Here is a 15,809-nt window from a genome sequence, read left to right as displayed (position 1 = left end):
CCAGCGTGTGATACTCTCGGATGCTTCTTCCTCTTGGTCTCCTGTCACGGCTGGGGTTCCCCAGGGCAGTGTCCTTGGGCCATATCTTTTCAATTTATTCGTTAATGATCTTCCTTCCCAACTCCTTTCCTCCCAGGTCCATACACTTCTCTACGCTGATGATTGCAAGATCTACAAGCAAATTAATAACATTTCTGACTGTACTCACCTTCAACTTGCCTTACATAAAATTTCCCTATGGTGTGATACCTGGAGGCTTAACTTAAACCCTGGAAAATGCAACATCATGACTCTTGCTCTGAAAAAAAACCCCTTGATGTTTAACTACTCAATTAATTCAACTCCCTTAAATCGAGTAACAACCATTAAAGACCTTGGCGTTTTAATTGACCAGAAACTAAATTACTCCGGCCACATACAGACTTCAAAAAATAAAGCAATGTCCCCACTAGGCCTTCTTTACCACTTCACAGAAATTAAAGATCCAATTGCACTCCATTCGTACTTCTCATTAATTGTCCTTCCCATCATATCATATTGCTCCCCCATTTGGTCCACATCATCCCCAACTAACCTTAAATCCCTTGATTGCATCTCTCACTTCTTTACCAAAATAGTCAAACACCGAGTCCCACATTACCGCAATATGTCCTCAAATGCTGTTCTGTCTTCCCTATCCATTTCTATTCCCCAAAGCTGCAGACTTAAAGCTGATTTAGAACTCCTCTACAAGACCCTAAACTTGGCTATTGATTGCCCTGAACTGCTATCTTTCTTTGACTTCAGAATACCTACCCGATCCACCCGCACCCACTCCCTACTCCATCTCCCTATTCCTAGAATATCTCTCACCAAGCGCTCACTGTTATTTCGCCTCTCCTCCCTTCTAAATTCACTCCCTCACACTGTCGACCCCTTTAACCTATCATGCAAAAACTTCACCGACCAAGCTTTATCCCACCTCTCAGTAAATTAAACTTTTCCCCGGTCCATGCTTGGTTCTCGTTGTTATTGTTATACTGTTATTGTCTTTTGTCCTCTTTTATGTTTGTTATATTTTTCACTGTAAATTGGCGCCACTGCTGTATGTGAACAATGTTTTAAAATAAATAAATAAATAAATAAATAAATAAATATAATTTAGCTGAAACCTTTCTGAATCACCTGGCATTTTCCATGTATACCTGCGTCTTTTGTGGTCTCCAAACCAAGTGTTGGTGATGACTAGCCCCTATCCGCTGCAGAACTCAACTGCTTTCTCCCCGCGGTCATTCCTCGTACCTAAACCGTAGTCCCCGACCTCGTCACTATCTCTTCCTTCGCCTACCGTCGCATTCCAATCCCCCATCACTATTAAATGTTTCCCTGCAGGAACACATGCGATTATGTCCTCTAACTGATCGTATACCCTATCGACCTCTTCTTCCTTATGGTTGCTCGGTGGCATGTACACGTGAATAATAACCAAGTTCGTCGGTTCTGCTTTTATCTCTACTAGTAGTATTCTATCCGTTACCTTCTCTATGTTGACTACGCTTCTTCCTACCTCTTCATTTAATAGTATGGCAACCCCTCGTTGGCTCTCGTCCCCGCCGCTGTATATTATTCTATACGTATCACTCCAGTAATCCCCGCTATCTTTCCATCTCACCTCGCATAGACCTAAAATATCTATTTTTCCCCTTCCCATCTCTCGCTTAAAATTCTCCAATTACCCTGTCCTCATCATTATCCTAACATTCCACGTTCCTATTCTAACTAATGTGGTCTTCTTCTTCTGCGTCTTCTATCCTGCTGCTGCTGGTTTTCCCTTGCAAGGGTTTCGTGGGATGACGACCGCGGAAGCCTTGCCTCCCCCGCTGCCGGGCACGACACACGGCCGATTGGGCTGAGCCCCGTAGTTACCAGGACTCAAAATCTCTGTATAGTCCATCATATTTATCTTGGGAATGATAATTGAGGTGGTTTCCCGTTGCCTTCCTCAATAGTGTTTTTAACGTGACGCCATCACTTATTGGCCGCCCCACTGGGGTCAGACGCCATCGCAGCCGCCTCACTGAGGAACAGACGCTGCGTGGACTACCTTTCGTCTGGCTCATAACCTTCGACCTATCTGGCATGGGTGACCCTATTAGGAGCAATTATTATTGCTCCCGCCAGCACAGCTCTAGGGGTCATCGGAACGCACAATCCCTTCCACCACGTCAAGGTTGTAGTCCGGGGAGTATATATACGAGGGTCATCCGGAAAGTAGTACCCATTCGTGAAATAAAGACACAAAAGTAAATATTAACAAACATAAAAAATTTTATTTGAAAGAGGATACTTTAAACTACTTCTCAACATAATCTCCAAGCAAATTAAGGCATTTGTCATAACGTGTGACAAGTTTCTGTATTCCTGCTGCATAGTCCTTCGCCGCCAGCTCATTGAGATACGCGAGGGACCCATCTTGCACAAATTTTTGCATAATGCAGATGGTGTTTAACAATTTCATGAACAATTGTTCGAGAAACATTGGGAAAATGCTCACAGATGTCATCAATTGTGACGCGCCGATCGTTCCTCACGAATTCGTCAACTGAGCTCACCAGTTGGTCTGTAATGACAGACGGTCTCTCCGAACGCTCATCGTCGTGTGTGTTCCCCCTCCCCATGTTGAAGTTGCGACACCACCGCCGAACAGACGACTCGTCCATTACATTGTCTCCATACACCTCCTTTAATTGGCGATGAATATCACATGGGCGAACGTTTCTTGCATTGAGGAATTTAATCACTGCCCTCACTTCACAACTGGCGGCGTTCTCAATTTTTTTAAACATTGTAAACAATCACAGAAACAACACAGGCAATGCTAGCGTCACGCAACTTGGCTCAGAGAAGGCAGACAAGCCACTGAAGCTATCTGACCTCGTCCAGCGGCTACTCGCGTCGTCAGCACTTCATGCGGCACGAACGGGTACTACTTTCCGGATGACCCTCGTGTATATATATATATATATATATATATATATATATATATATATATATATGTATGTATGGTAGGTTGTGATGGTCCAGGAGGTAGAGTGTTGGACTGCTGACCCGAGGTGCCCGGGTTCTATTCCCGGTTACGGCACTCTGGGCCCCTGCAGCTCCACCCAAGCTATGTGATTTTTCGGGTACCAGATGTTTCTGGGAAACCATAACCGGCACAGGGACAGGAACTGGCCCCCCTTCCCTAATGTGTGAATTTCACACGCCGTTGGGCTTAGTACTGGGTGAACTCTACCATCACTTGCCAAACCGGTTGAGTTGAGTTGAGTACGTTTGGGTTGATTAGTGTGTTATATATATGTATATGTATGTATATATATATACATACATATATATATATATATATATATATATATATATATATATAGTATGCACACAGAAATAAACAAACACAGATTCACACATGCATGTACTCTTAAGGCAGAGTAAAATTCGAAATAATATGTGACAGGTCAGATAAAACGACTGATTTGGGCGTGTGATAAGCAATTTTTGAAGTCGTTTGCTGGATGCGTTATTTTATAAATCAACGTTATTTTTATAAATTCTTTAAAAATTGCCGGCATTTTTCTCTTCGCATCCTCCATTGCTTTTATCACTTTGTTTCGCCATTACCATTGGAGGTCCACTATTTTCTCTCAAAAAGGTGGATGCATCAATTATTTCACCAGCCAGAGGTAGATGTAAAGCATAATGAACTATAATTTCCTATAAATAAATCTTAGAATATTTTAATAATTAAGTTCCGGTTTATGTATTACTCACGTGCGCAAGGGCTAGGATCAGGCCGCACTCTTTTTCGTCCAATAAGTTACGTGGCATGGGAGATGTAAATTAGAGATTTTACATCTACATTAATACCCTGCGAGGTACCAAAAAGGTGTGTGGCAGGGGGTTCAGAACCAATAGGAAAGGGTAAGGGATGAGAGGGTTGGGGTTTTCAAATGGGTATAGTAAGGAAAAAAAATATATACATATGTATATATAATCAAGCGCAGTTCCTACCTTGCAGGTTAATATTTATTGTAACGACCTGACTCCTGGGGAATTTAGACTACAAGAATTCTGGTCTCTTATCGTTCGTTTTTTACCTGTCAGTCTTGCAGTCTAGCTCTGTAATCTTATGTTCGTGATCTCTCCGACCTTAATACGTTGGTATTCCTATTATGTCCTTGATGGAATCGGAAAGGACCCATCTTCAAATATTTTTAATAAGTTTAATCTATATTGTAAACGCCGCTGTGTAAGGGAATCCTAGCTTAAATTTTCTAGCAAAGTACTCGTAGTTACGCCCCTGCGTTGGTCATAACAATGTTTGACAAATCCGGCCCCCTTCCGCTGAACTCGATCTGATTCCGAAATCAAATTTATCTCTTGAGAATCCCATATACTGGCAGCATACTCTAGGTGGGGCCTGACTAGGGAAAGAAAACATTGTTCCTTCACTTTTTCGTTGCATTTACCCAGCACTCTTTTTACAAATCCCAATTTTTTATTAGCACCACCGCATATTTATCGTATGTGCTTTCCCCAGGACAGATCGTGAGTAGCTGTTACACCCAAGTGTGTAAAGGAATCTGCCCTCGCGATTTCTGTTTGTTTCACTTTGTAACTAAATGGGAGGGAATTCCTCTTTTCCCAAAAATGTATTACGACGAATTATTTCAAATTTAATTCCAATTGCCATTCGTCGCACCAAGTCTGAATTGCATTTAGGTCGTTAGCTAACGCGATTCTCTCTTTTCGACTTCGAATGTCCCCGTAATTTTACTGCAAGACGGAACTTCCTATTAACCACGGTGCTGAGTTCATTTATGTAAATAAGAGACAAGAGGGGGCCTATGGCCCTTCCTTGTGGTACACCCGACGTGATCTTGAAAGTATCGGATATTACACCGTCCAGGACAACTGTTTGAATACGATCTCTTAAGAATTGTCTAATCCAGCATATAATACTCGCGCGTATTCCATAAGTTTCTAACTTCGCGAGTACCTTGCAATGAGGGACTTTATCGGAAGCTTTTTTCGGACTATCACATCAACTGGAATATTACCTTCACCGGAGTTAATAATATCATGAACAAAGAGTGCGAGTTGAGTTTCGCAGGATCTACCCTTAGATAAGCCGTGTCGGTTATTAATCAATCAATCTTGGCTATCGAGGTGCAGTATTATGGAACTAACTATGATGTGCTCAAGTATATTACAGGAAATGGAGGTGAGAGATATTTGCCTATAATTGTTGCGGTCCTCCCAGTCTCCGTTTTTAAATATGGGCGTTACAGAAGCTACCATCCAGGCATCTGGCACACTTTCTTCTGTTAATGATTTCTTAAATATTATATCAAGATAAGGGGCAATACCCTCTGTACCTAATTCTCCTGCTAATGATTTCTTAAATATTATATAACAAGATAAGGAGCAATATCAGACGAAAGTTCTTTATACACGCGCGCCGGCATCTCATCAGGTCCCGTTTATTTGTTGGGGTTGATGTTTTTGAGGAGTGACCCTATTCTTCGGGGGGAAAAGTCGATTGCTTGCATTGGTTGCTGAAATATTTCGTAAGGTTCCCTGGTATAACCTGTGAGGATATGTTGAAAACACTCTGAAGAATGAGTTTAATATGTTGGCTTTATCTAAACTACTTGTTACTTTATCCCCTCTTTCGTTGTTCAATGAGTTTACGGTGGACTTTTTTTCCTGCACTTCCCTGACGTAGGACCAAAACATCTTTGGGTTATCGTTTAAATGTTCACCTAATTTTTTCCTTTTGAATTCCGCTAGCGCCTTCCGGAAGGTCTTCTTGGCAGTGGACCTAGATGCTTTGTAATTCTGTATGGTTTCGTTGATTTTATTAGGGGAGGAATCTTTAACCGCGTTTTCATTCTGGCATGGCACGCCCTTTGCCGTCTTAGTGATTTCCGAACTTCAGAGTTGTACCAATGGGGTTCCTTATTCTCTCTTATATATTTACTAGGTATGCATCTCTGTATTGCCGAACGTATTATCGCAAGAAAATTATTCCAGGTATATTCGACCCTCCTAGTTTTGCTTAATTCGTCAAATCTAAGAAAGTAACAGTTTAACTCACATTTTGAGCCATCATAGTCAGCTTTATTGAATAAATAAATTTTTCTCTTAGGTTTGTTAACTTTTTCTACGCTTAGAGAAAATAGCGTTTACAGCCCTGTGATCACTGATTACATCAATAACTCCTACATTTAAGACCCTTTCGGGTATATTAGTAGCTAATAGATCAAGAATGTTCTTTCCCCTTGTTGGTGAAGTGATTGTAGTGGAGAATTCGAGGTGAACGTCAATAAGAGGGACTCGCATAGATCCTTGTATTTACCTCCATTTATAAAACTGTACGAATCCCATTCTACTGTGGGAACATTAAAATCGCCCCCTATTATTAGTCTATGCTCATTGTTGTGTGATGTAAAGCTTTTTATCTGCCTTTCTAGATCTAGTATTGAGTTAACGCCAGCATGGGGTGGTCTATAATACGCACAGACATATATTCTTTTCGCAATTAGTATTTTTACTGAGCACCAGACACTTTCTATACAGTTATCAGGAAATAACTCAACTCTACTGACGCTAGAGTTTTTAACCGCAATAAACACTCTAATCTATCCGTCGTTTCAATAAACTGTGAAGGACTTGCGAAATATTACGCTGTCTAAAATAACATCTGTTAAGCAAATTTCAGTTCCAATAATGTTATCTGACTCTGTGCTATGAATGCGGTGGTGAAATTACGGAATCTTATTTTTTAAACGTCGGCAGTTAACTACTACTACAGAAATTATTTCTTCGTCTAGAACCTTCTTTGTGTTCGTTGCGGTCTGCTATCTGAGGATGCTATTTAGTCTTTTGGGTGTCTAAATACCCGATCAGTCTATATTCGGATACATAAATCTTTCTTTTGTCTCATTAGTACAGTACGTTCTTCGGAAAATCTCTTTTGGCAACCTTGGAGACCCACTAATTGGCCTACTCACTGGCCTACACTTAATTGTAGGGAAATTTATCTGCAAATTTAAATGTACTCAACTGCCTATTTGCATTTGCCTAAAAATAACTACAGTGCTTGAAGATCCTAGGAGCCACCCGAACCGACGCGACAATGAATGGGTGCAGTAAAGCCCAAAGCGGTTCAAGGTATCAGTTAAGTCTAGAAATTTTTGCACACAATAAACTTAACTGATGGGTGATCTTACCCTAAACCTTTAAATGTGGCTGTAATAATGCCAATCTAATTTTCTTTGCAGGAATTTCTCAAATATAAAAAAACATATCAACGTAATGGAGATGTCAGTTTAGAGAATAGGATGCGTCCATATTATTGGGCAATCTTCTGCGTTTAAGGCAGGTTTCGAATCTACGGAGACTGAACGCCACTACGTAGCTAGCCTAACAAAAAGATACCTAATGTTCCACATTACAACAAGCCCCTCTTCAATTTCGCATACTTCCTCCCTCCATATGGTCTGACATTCCTTTCCTTCTCCTCCCCCACCTCGCCCGCCATACGTTTCCCCTCTGTCACAGACTTCAGCATTCCATCCCCATTCAAAATTCTCCGCATTTCTTGTCCTGTCTCCTTTGAATCTCTCAGCCCCCAACATACATAGTTACTTATTGTTAGAAATATTGAAATTCCTGCAAAAGAATTCCAACGCTAACTGCAGAGAAGGAGGACACAGGTTCAGCCAAAGATTCGGAAGAATCCCTTGTTGATATTCAAATCGGCGTAAGACCACCCGAGGGGAGAGATACGGTTCGCTTATTTTGTGACGGAATAATTCTGAGGATGAGAGGGGTGAACCTCGGGTCGACCCAAAGATAAGGATATATCAAAACTCACCGTGTTTAGCGCGTCAATTTGAATGCCTTGAATGAATAAAAATGTTTGTTAAGCGAGGCCACCTCATGCGATATTGTATCACGGCTACAAATTAAAATCGGTTAAATGTTATTCGTAAAAAAAGCAAATCAATAATTTGATAAATGAATAGCTCTTTATAGTATTCCAGATGAATTAATAATAGGACCAGACTCTTATCGATGCTAATGCATCATTATCGAGAAGTTACAAATACAAGTATTTTCTCCTACTGGCGTTTTTATTGTGACCCATTGGTGAGTATGCTTTAGCATCATAAACGACCAGGTTCTTATACTTATTAATGTAAATTATGATGAGGCGTTATTATTTCTTACAATGACACTCTTGATCTTCCCTTTGAGATTGCCGAGAATAAAGTTACGAACACTCATTTGAATTTGACTATTTCGATACTTGGTATACATTTTGGAATACTTAACTGCGTTTGCAGTCATTTATGAAGCATGATCCGTGATTGAATTTGCTCTAAATATTTAACTATTTGAGCTCATAATAGTATCTTAACATATTCCGACAAAGAAATCATTAAAATATAGCATATTATTTTTTATTAAATGAAATACTTATTCAATGTAATTATCATGCACTCATAGTGTGATAAAATTTATTTCTATGCAAACTATCTGGTTTAAGTGACTCAAATATGAAAATAAAATGAAATAAAATGAAATAAAATGAAATAAAATGAAATAAAATAAAATAAAAAAATAAAAATGCCCAAAAATTACAAATTTTTGTACGATTTTACTTAGTTTTGCCCCAAGTATTTTATATTCACGCAAGATTTTTCAATCTTAAATTCTTAAAAAAGCCAATCAAAACAGCCAAATGATGCATTAAACTGACGTCGAATTATTAATTAGCTATGTGATGGATTTCACCAAGGAATCGTGATGAGGTATTGATTTACAGTTTTAGACCGATAAAACAAACATAAAGGTTTAGCTACGAAATGTGTTAGTCAATGAATTGGACCTAGAAATAATGGCCTAGAAAAGTAGACAACACCCTAAACTATCCTTAATAAACAATCTTAAAGCGTATACTTCAAAAATATATCTCATAATCTTTTGATCATTGCACTAATTTGTTATTCCTCATTTTAAATTGATTATATCGACCCCCAAAGGACGGAGACCGCCGAGATCCCGGAGGAAAACATATCTAGGAGAACGAAACGTCATCACTGCCAGATAACCCTATGGAAATTCCTGCCTCATCTTTTGTTTTTGTAATCCGCTTATGTTTGAACACTTAACGTTTCACTCTTGGATGTTACACTGAGCCCCTCTTCAAAATGAGTTATTCGAAACGGTTTGGTTGGTGTCTCACTCTTGAAGAAGTCATGAAGCGAGTGAAAGGCGGATGGCAGGAAACGGTACGAGGAGAGAGGCGTCTCACGGTTGAACGCCTCGGGTCGGTCTCGATCTCTCTCTACCAACCCCTGCCTTCCTCCCCCCGCTCCTTCCGCCACCCAGGGGTTTAGAGGGGTTCCTGAGGGGACGTGCGGGAGGCACCCAAAGGAAGGGGTGGAGAAAATTCGGTCTTGATAAACTGAAACCCACTCAGGAGGACAGATTGAATCATAAGAATAGGATAAATATCGACATTTCTGTGTGAAAATGAGCATCACTGAATTAGAAAAGCTCCATCTAATGGAAATGAAAGTAGATGGTTGTTATTTTGGGACTTAATTATAAACAATAGGAGTAATTTTTCATTTTGCGAGCGTTAGAGTAGTTTATTTTTGCGCAAATCCATACAATGAAACTTAATGTGTTACATCCGCGCATCAACAGAGTCAATTTCGTCTTATTTAACAGTAAAATATTTCAATATTAAGTATCTTTAATTAGTTCATAAACTGTTATTTAATATTTTCCTGAAGCGTTTGCCTTCAAAATAAAATTTTAACCATTGGTCAATAAATTCGTACGGGTAGACTATTTCATTTGTCGGGAAACCATTTGGACAGTGATTGTCCAAGTAGTCGAGGCATAAGAAGAAGAATTATATTATTGATTATAAATTAATGGAGAGGAGTGACCTAATCACAGGGAACTTGAACAAGAATGCAGAGAAGAGATTAGCTAAAACTTTGATATGGAGCGAAGTTTTGTACGCGGAAGTATGAAAATCGAAGCAGGATGATAGACGTAGATTGGAGGCTTTTGAAATGTGGGCGTGGAGAAAGATGGGGAAGGTGAAATGGATGTAAAGGAAACGAACGAGGAAGTGCTGGGTATGACGGAGGAGGAGAGGGAATTGTTAGGAGAAATCATAAGGTGACGAGAAAAAAATGGATGAAATTATTAATGCATATTAATTGGCAGTGGGATGTCGGAGACTGTTACAGAGGGGAGAATTTTAGGCAAACGAGGAAGTAGGGGCAGGGGATAGGAATGTTGGACGAAATGAAGGGAGGAAGGAAATATACGGAGATGAGGAGGGCCTAATTTTAATATCGGATGTCAGGTTGTATTCTGTCAGGCGGTTTAAGACAGCATTGTTCAGTCTGTGTAATTAAAAAACATATTTTAAACGGTACACTGCCTATTAATACGTAATAGGGATAATGATATTGATTGAAGAAGGGATTATTGGAATGTAGGACGTCATGTTGTTCCATGATATTCGATGCGTAGCAGAGACTAAACAGCTTGGCAATCAAAATTCTGCTTAACCGATGTGCAAACACTAATAATAATGACATATACCCACATTACCTTTCCTCTAAAGTTGGAGTCGGAACAGTGTGGCTCATAGCTCGATTGATTTCTTATTTATTTGTTCTCATCCAGCAAATTAACGGAAACGGGACGGAAACGAAAAACGAAAAGTACTATCTCAATTTTAAGGCGGTCAGGGTATTTTTGGGATTTCTTGAAGGAGTTTATTTTTGGTTAATAGGCGTAGTTAGATTCATTGATTAATGTGTCGCAAAACGGGGTAAATTATCTGGGTGAAATTGCGTCGGTCCTCTTCAGTCCTCTGACGGAAATTGCGCCTGATACTCCCGCAATACACCGAATCACAATCTCCGCAGTGAATTTTGCACACATTCAACCGTTACAGAGTCCAGAAGGATATATTTCAGAAAAAAAGAATGGTTTGAGACACTGTTGAATTATTATTCGACGTATTATGGGGTAAGAGAAATACAATTTTTGGGCTGGTGCCCTAAACAGATAAACGTTTTCCAGTACGTCTTGTAATCGCGAAAGAGTAAGCATTTTCATGGATCTTTGTTTTTGTTCATCTTCATATTATGAACGATGAAGGCTGCGTTGTAACAGTTGGCTGTGGCGATGATCTGCTTCATTAGTTCTCGAGTGAAGGAATAGGCGGAATGCGTAGAACATGGCGAAAAAATTAGGGGAAGATTTCTTTCTTCCGGGAAGAGTGGCGCTCAGGAAATGCGCGTGATGCGAGGTCGATGTGACAGGGTTTCCGGTAGATAATAGGTTATTACGTGCCGATGCGTCAATTTGAGGTTTCAAGGTCTCGTGTCCCGCTCCCTAAGCCAAATTCATCGCCAACGTACCAGGGAGTGAACTGTTGAAGAATGAGGATATTTCACTGAACAACTCTGATTCAAAGAAATCCTTGAAGATTTGTGATTAGAAGGAGAGGCCCGCACCGATTATCCTAGAATATTTAAAGCTAACATTGAAAGTTAAATATTTAAAAGACCCTCTATATCATTTTAATGCCATAAAAATTGTTCTAGGATGACTGTACGTACTTGCCTCTACGACAACAATGCTTAAAATCAACATATATACAATAAACATACTATATATAATAGAGGAGACGTTAGTAATTTAAACGTAGGTAAACGTTCAAATTTTAGAAAAAAATATTTCCTATCCTAAATTAAAAGCGATCACGGTCGCAATTATTTGCCTACCTCGAAACCTAGCCACTCTATGGAAAATACTATACCAAATTCTTATTCATAATGAGGCATATAGATGCCAGTGTATCTACGAGGGTCATCCGGAAAGTAGTACCCATTCGTGAAATAAAGACACAAAAGTAAATATTAACAAACATAAAAAATTTTATTTGAAAGAGGATACTTTAAACTACTTCTCAACATAATCTCCAAGCAAATTAAGGCATTTGTCATAACGTGTGACAAGTTTCTGTATTCCTGCTGCATAGTCCTTCGCCGCCAGCTCATTGAGATACGCGAGGGACCCATCTTGCACAAATTTTTGCATAATGCAGATGGTGTTTAACAATTTCATGAACAATTGTTCGAGAAACATTGGGAAAATGCTCACAGATGTCATCAATTGTGACGCGCCGATCGTTCCTCACGAATTCGTCAACTGAGCTCACCAGTTGGTCTGTAATGACAGACGGTCTCTCCGAACGCTCATCGTCGTGTGTGTTCCCCCTCCCCATGTTGAAGTTGCGACACCACCGCCGAACAGACGACTCGTCCATTACATTGTCTCCATACACCTCCTTTAATTGGCGATGAATATCACATGGGCGAACGTTTCTTGCATTGAGGAATTTAATCACTGCCCTCACTTCACAACTGGCGGCGTTCTCAATTTTTTTAAACATTGTAAACAATCACAGAAACAACACAGGCAATGCTAGCGTCACGCAACTTGGCTCAGAGAAGGCAGACAAGCCACTGAAGCTATCTGACCTCGTCCAGCGGCTACTCGCGTCGTCAGCACTTCATGCGGCACGAACGGGTACTACTTTCCGGATGACCCTCGTATATTCGAATTAGTAAATAGTAAAAGTCCGGAGAAACTGCGGGAGATGCCGCAACCGTAACTTTTTACGGAATCATCCACTTATATGCATTTCAATGCAATAATTTCAGAGTGTAAAAATCATTCGCCTTGACTGGGATCCGAACCCGGATCCCTCAATGCCCGGTCGAGTGCTTTGGCTAGTAGACTCCCTTAGTACACTCCCTTTAGGCTGAAGCACTCGACCGGACATTGAGGGAACCGGGTTCGAATCCCGGTCAAGGGGAATGATTTTTATTCTCTGAAATTATTGCATAGTACATAAATAGTGCGTATTACCTGCCGTCCACGCTCACCTGGTACTTCTTTTCTTCCTTTTTCGCAATTGAGGCTGTAGAAACGCAACTGCTCACGAACGACGAAACGTTGAAATCCCAAAATATGGGCGGATTCTGCACTTATTCATGCTCGACAACGTTTAGGAAGGCGTCACTGCGAGCATGCATGCGTGCGTTGGTGCGTGCGTGGGGATGTGCGAAGTAAATGCCGTCACGAACTTCAGGTGATCTCCACTTGTCGTCGCAGTGAGCCAACAAAAGAGAGCACAAAAGGACATTGCCACCCCTGACCATCAGACACCCTCCTCCATTTCACCCTGCACTCCCCTGTGCCCCTTCCTACCCCTAAGAGCACCCTCGTCATCGCATTGTGTTTGACCGCCCGGGTAAAAGTTCTTCCGTACCGGTGGTAATCGATTGCGTGCCTCTGCTGTTGGTTCACTTCAAGTAATTTATATGTTGTGCCGATGAATCTTGCGCGTGTTGGCTGAGCATGTGATAATACTCGTTCCGTTGCGGAGTAGTATTAATGGAAGTCCAGATTTGTTGGTGATTACTTATCGCTGGTACACCATGATTCACTTCTTATCGTCGCCACGTCAAATGAAACTAAAGTGCAGTAGCATCCTAGATTTGCTGTTATCTTAGTTTTGATTCCACTGTTCACAGTAGCTATCAATTTGAAATTCAGAGTTGCACATTCGGCGCTGTTTGCGTTGTATTCGCTGGAATCTGTAGTGAAATGTCGCAGAAGGACGCTCGGATCATCTCTTTAAAATATTTTTATTCTTGATTTTAATGTATCTTGAGACAGAAGCACAAAGAAAAATAATTTCTTTGTAATTTATCTGAGAAAATTATTTTGTTTTCAGAAGTATTATTTTTTTAAAAACTACTCTGATTCGGGAAAACCTTAATATCTAATATATTCTATTGTTTCAGGCTTCACTTCGTGGAAGTATTTAATATCCATACTAAAAAGAAAGACTCGTACTTTTCCACAGATTTTATTATACGCTACAACGCGTTTCACCGACTCGGTGAAACGCGTTGTACCGTATAATAAAATCTGTGGAAAAGTACGAGTCTTTCTTTTTAGTATGGATACATAATATTTAAGTTTGAATGTGGTTTTTTTTACAATTTCATCACGGGAAGTGATAAATATTTCACAATATCGTGCAGGATTTTGCCACTGGCTTTAAGAAAAATACACAAAAATTTGCTATGCGTCGGAAATCCACCCAATTCAATGGCTAGTAGCGATCTTGAAAGAAAACTTTATGGCAGGAGAAAATAAAGGATAGAGTCATTTGCGCGCTGACTCTAAGGCTAAGTCTTTCCTGAAACACTGCTCAAATATACGTTTATCATACTAGACCTTCCAAATTTCAGTGCGTACTCCTTTTGATGTGCTTTCACCCAAATTCATTCATTGATTTCTTAAGTTGACCATGAACATTAAAACAATTTCAGCAGCATCAGAATTGGAAAAAAGCACGCGCAAGATTTCGAGTGATTAACAACTATGCTAAGGAGGCACGGGGAGCAGGAGGAATTCCTGGAATGCTCGATCTGCTGAATTTTAATGGACAATGTGAGGTTTTAACGCAGAGATCAAAGGAATGAACTCTACCCAATTGCATTTGAGACCACATCGAGAAGTTATGCCATGAGAAGAAGTAATCCAAGCATGAATTGGGAATGAGGTTTCCAAATGCCCGACATTTTGTAACCTTCTGGAATCAAGAACGGCAAATCGTATTTCCCGATGATTCCCCAAATAATCTTTTTTATTTAATCTTAATTTATCATCTGTAATAAAGACTGCAAGAGTAAATGCTAATTAACCGAAATCCGTAGAAAAGGCGAGGCCACCGGGTTCCCGACCCCGGCGAAGTCTTTTAGAGGTTTCTAAATACTCTTGTGTGTAATATGTCAGCGCGAAACTTGAGTAGATAAAATTTCGAAAATGACCATCGTCCAGAATATGTTGACCAGTGCATCTTTTGACCTGAAATAGGCTTTCGATCAATAGGGGTCACTATAATATCAATTTGGCTAGGTTTCTCGAAATATAAAAAATTTAATTTATACTACAAACTTCATTCAACCAAACCGTATACAGGAAGCGGCAACATGACTTCTTTTTTTCAAATGCAAATCGCCTTCAAAAAAGGAAGTTAATTTGTCGCATCCTGTAGTATAGAGTGAGTTAATATATATATATATATATATATATATATATATATATATATATATATATATATATATATATATATATATATATATATATATACACACATTCAAACACGAAATCCCGCCAAACGGCGAATAAATACTCATACATATAGAAACAGATATAAGGAAAAGGGATAGGAACACATAGAAAGGACGAACACAATAAAGGTGGGGAAGGCGGAATCGAACGGATCACAAGAGTAAAAATATTTCCTTGTCCCGGTCAAGGAAATATTTTTACTCTTGTGATCCGTTCGATTCCGCCTTCCCCACCTTTATTGTGTTCGTCCTTTCTATGTGTTCCTATCCCTTTTCCTTATATCTGTTTCTATATATATATATATATATTATATATATATATATAAATATATAAATATATATATATATATATATATATATATATATATATATATATATATACATATATATGTGTGTGTGTGTGTGTAGATTATTTTGTCGACGTAACACAGAAGTGTTGAATAATAAAGTGGATAGCAACAAACAATATAGAAACATAAAAAGATCACTCTCACGTTATTTCTTGATCATATC

Source organism: Hetaerina americana, unplaced genomic scaffold, assembly GCF_022747635.1.
Source record: "Hetaerina americana unplaced genomic scaffold, ioHetAmer1.1.p SCAF_1, whole genome shotgun sequence".
Classification (NCBI taxonomy): domain Eukaryota; kingdom Metazoa; phylum Arthropoda; class Insecta; order Odonata; family Calopterygidae; genus Hetaerina; species Hetaerina americana.
Note: the sequence above shows the minus strand (reverse complement) of the source record.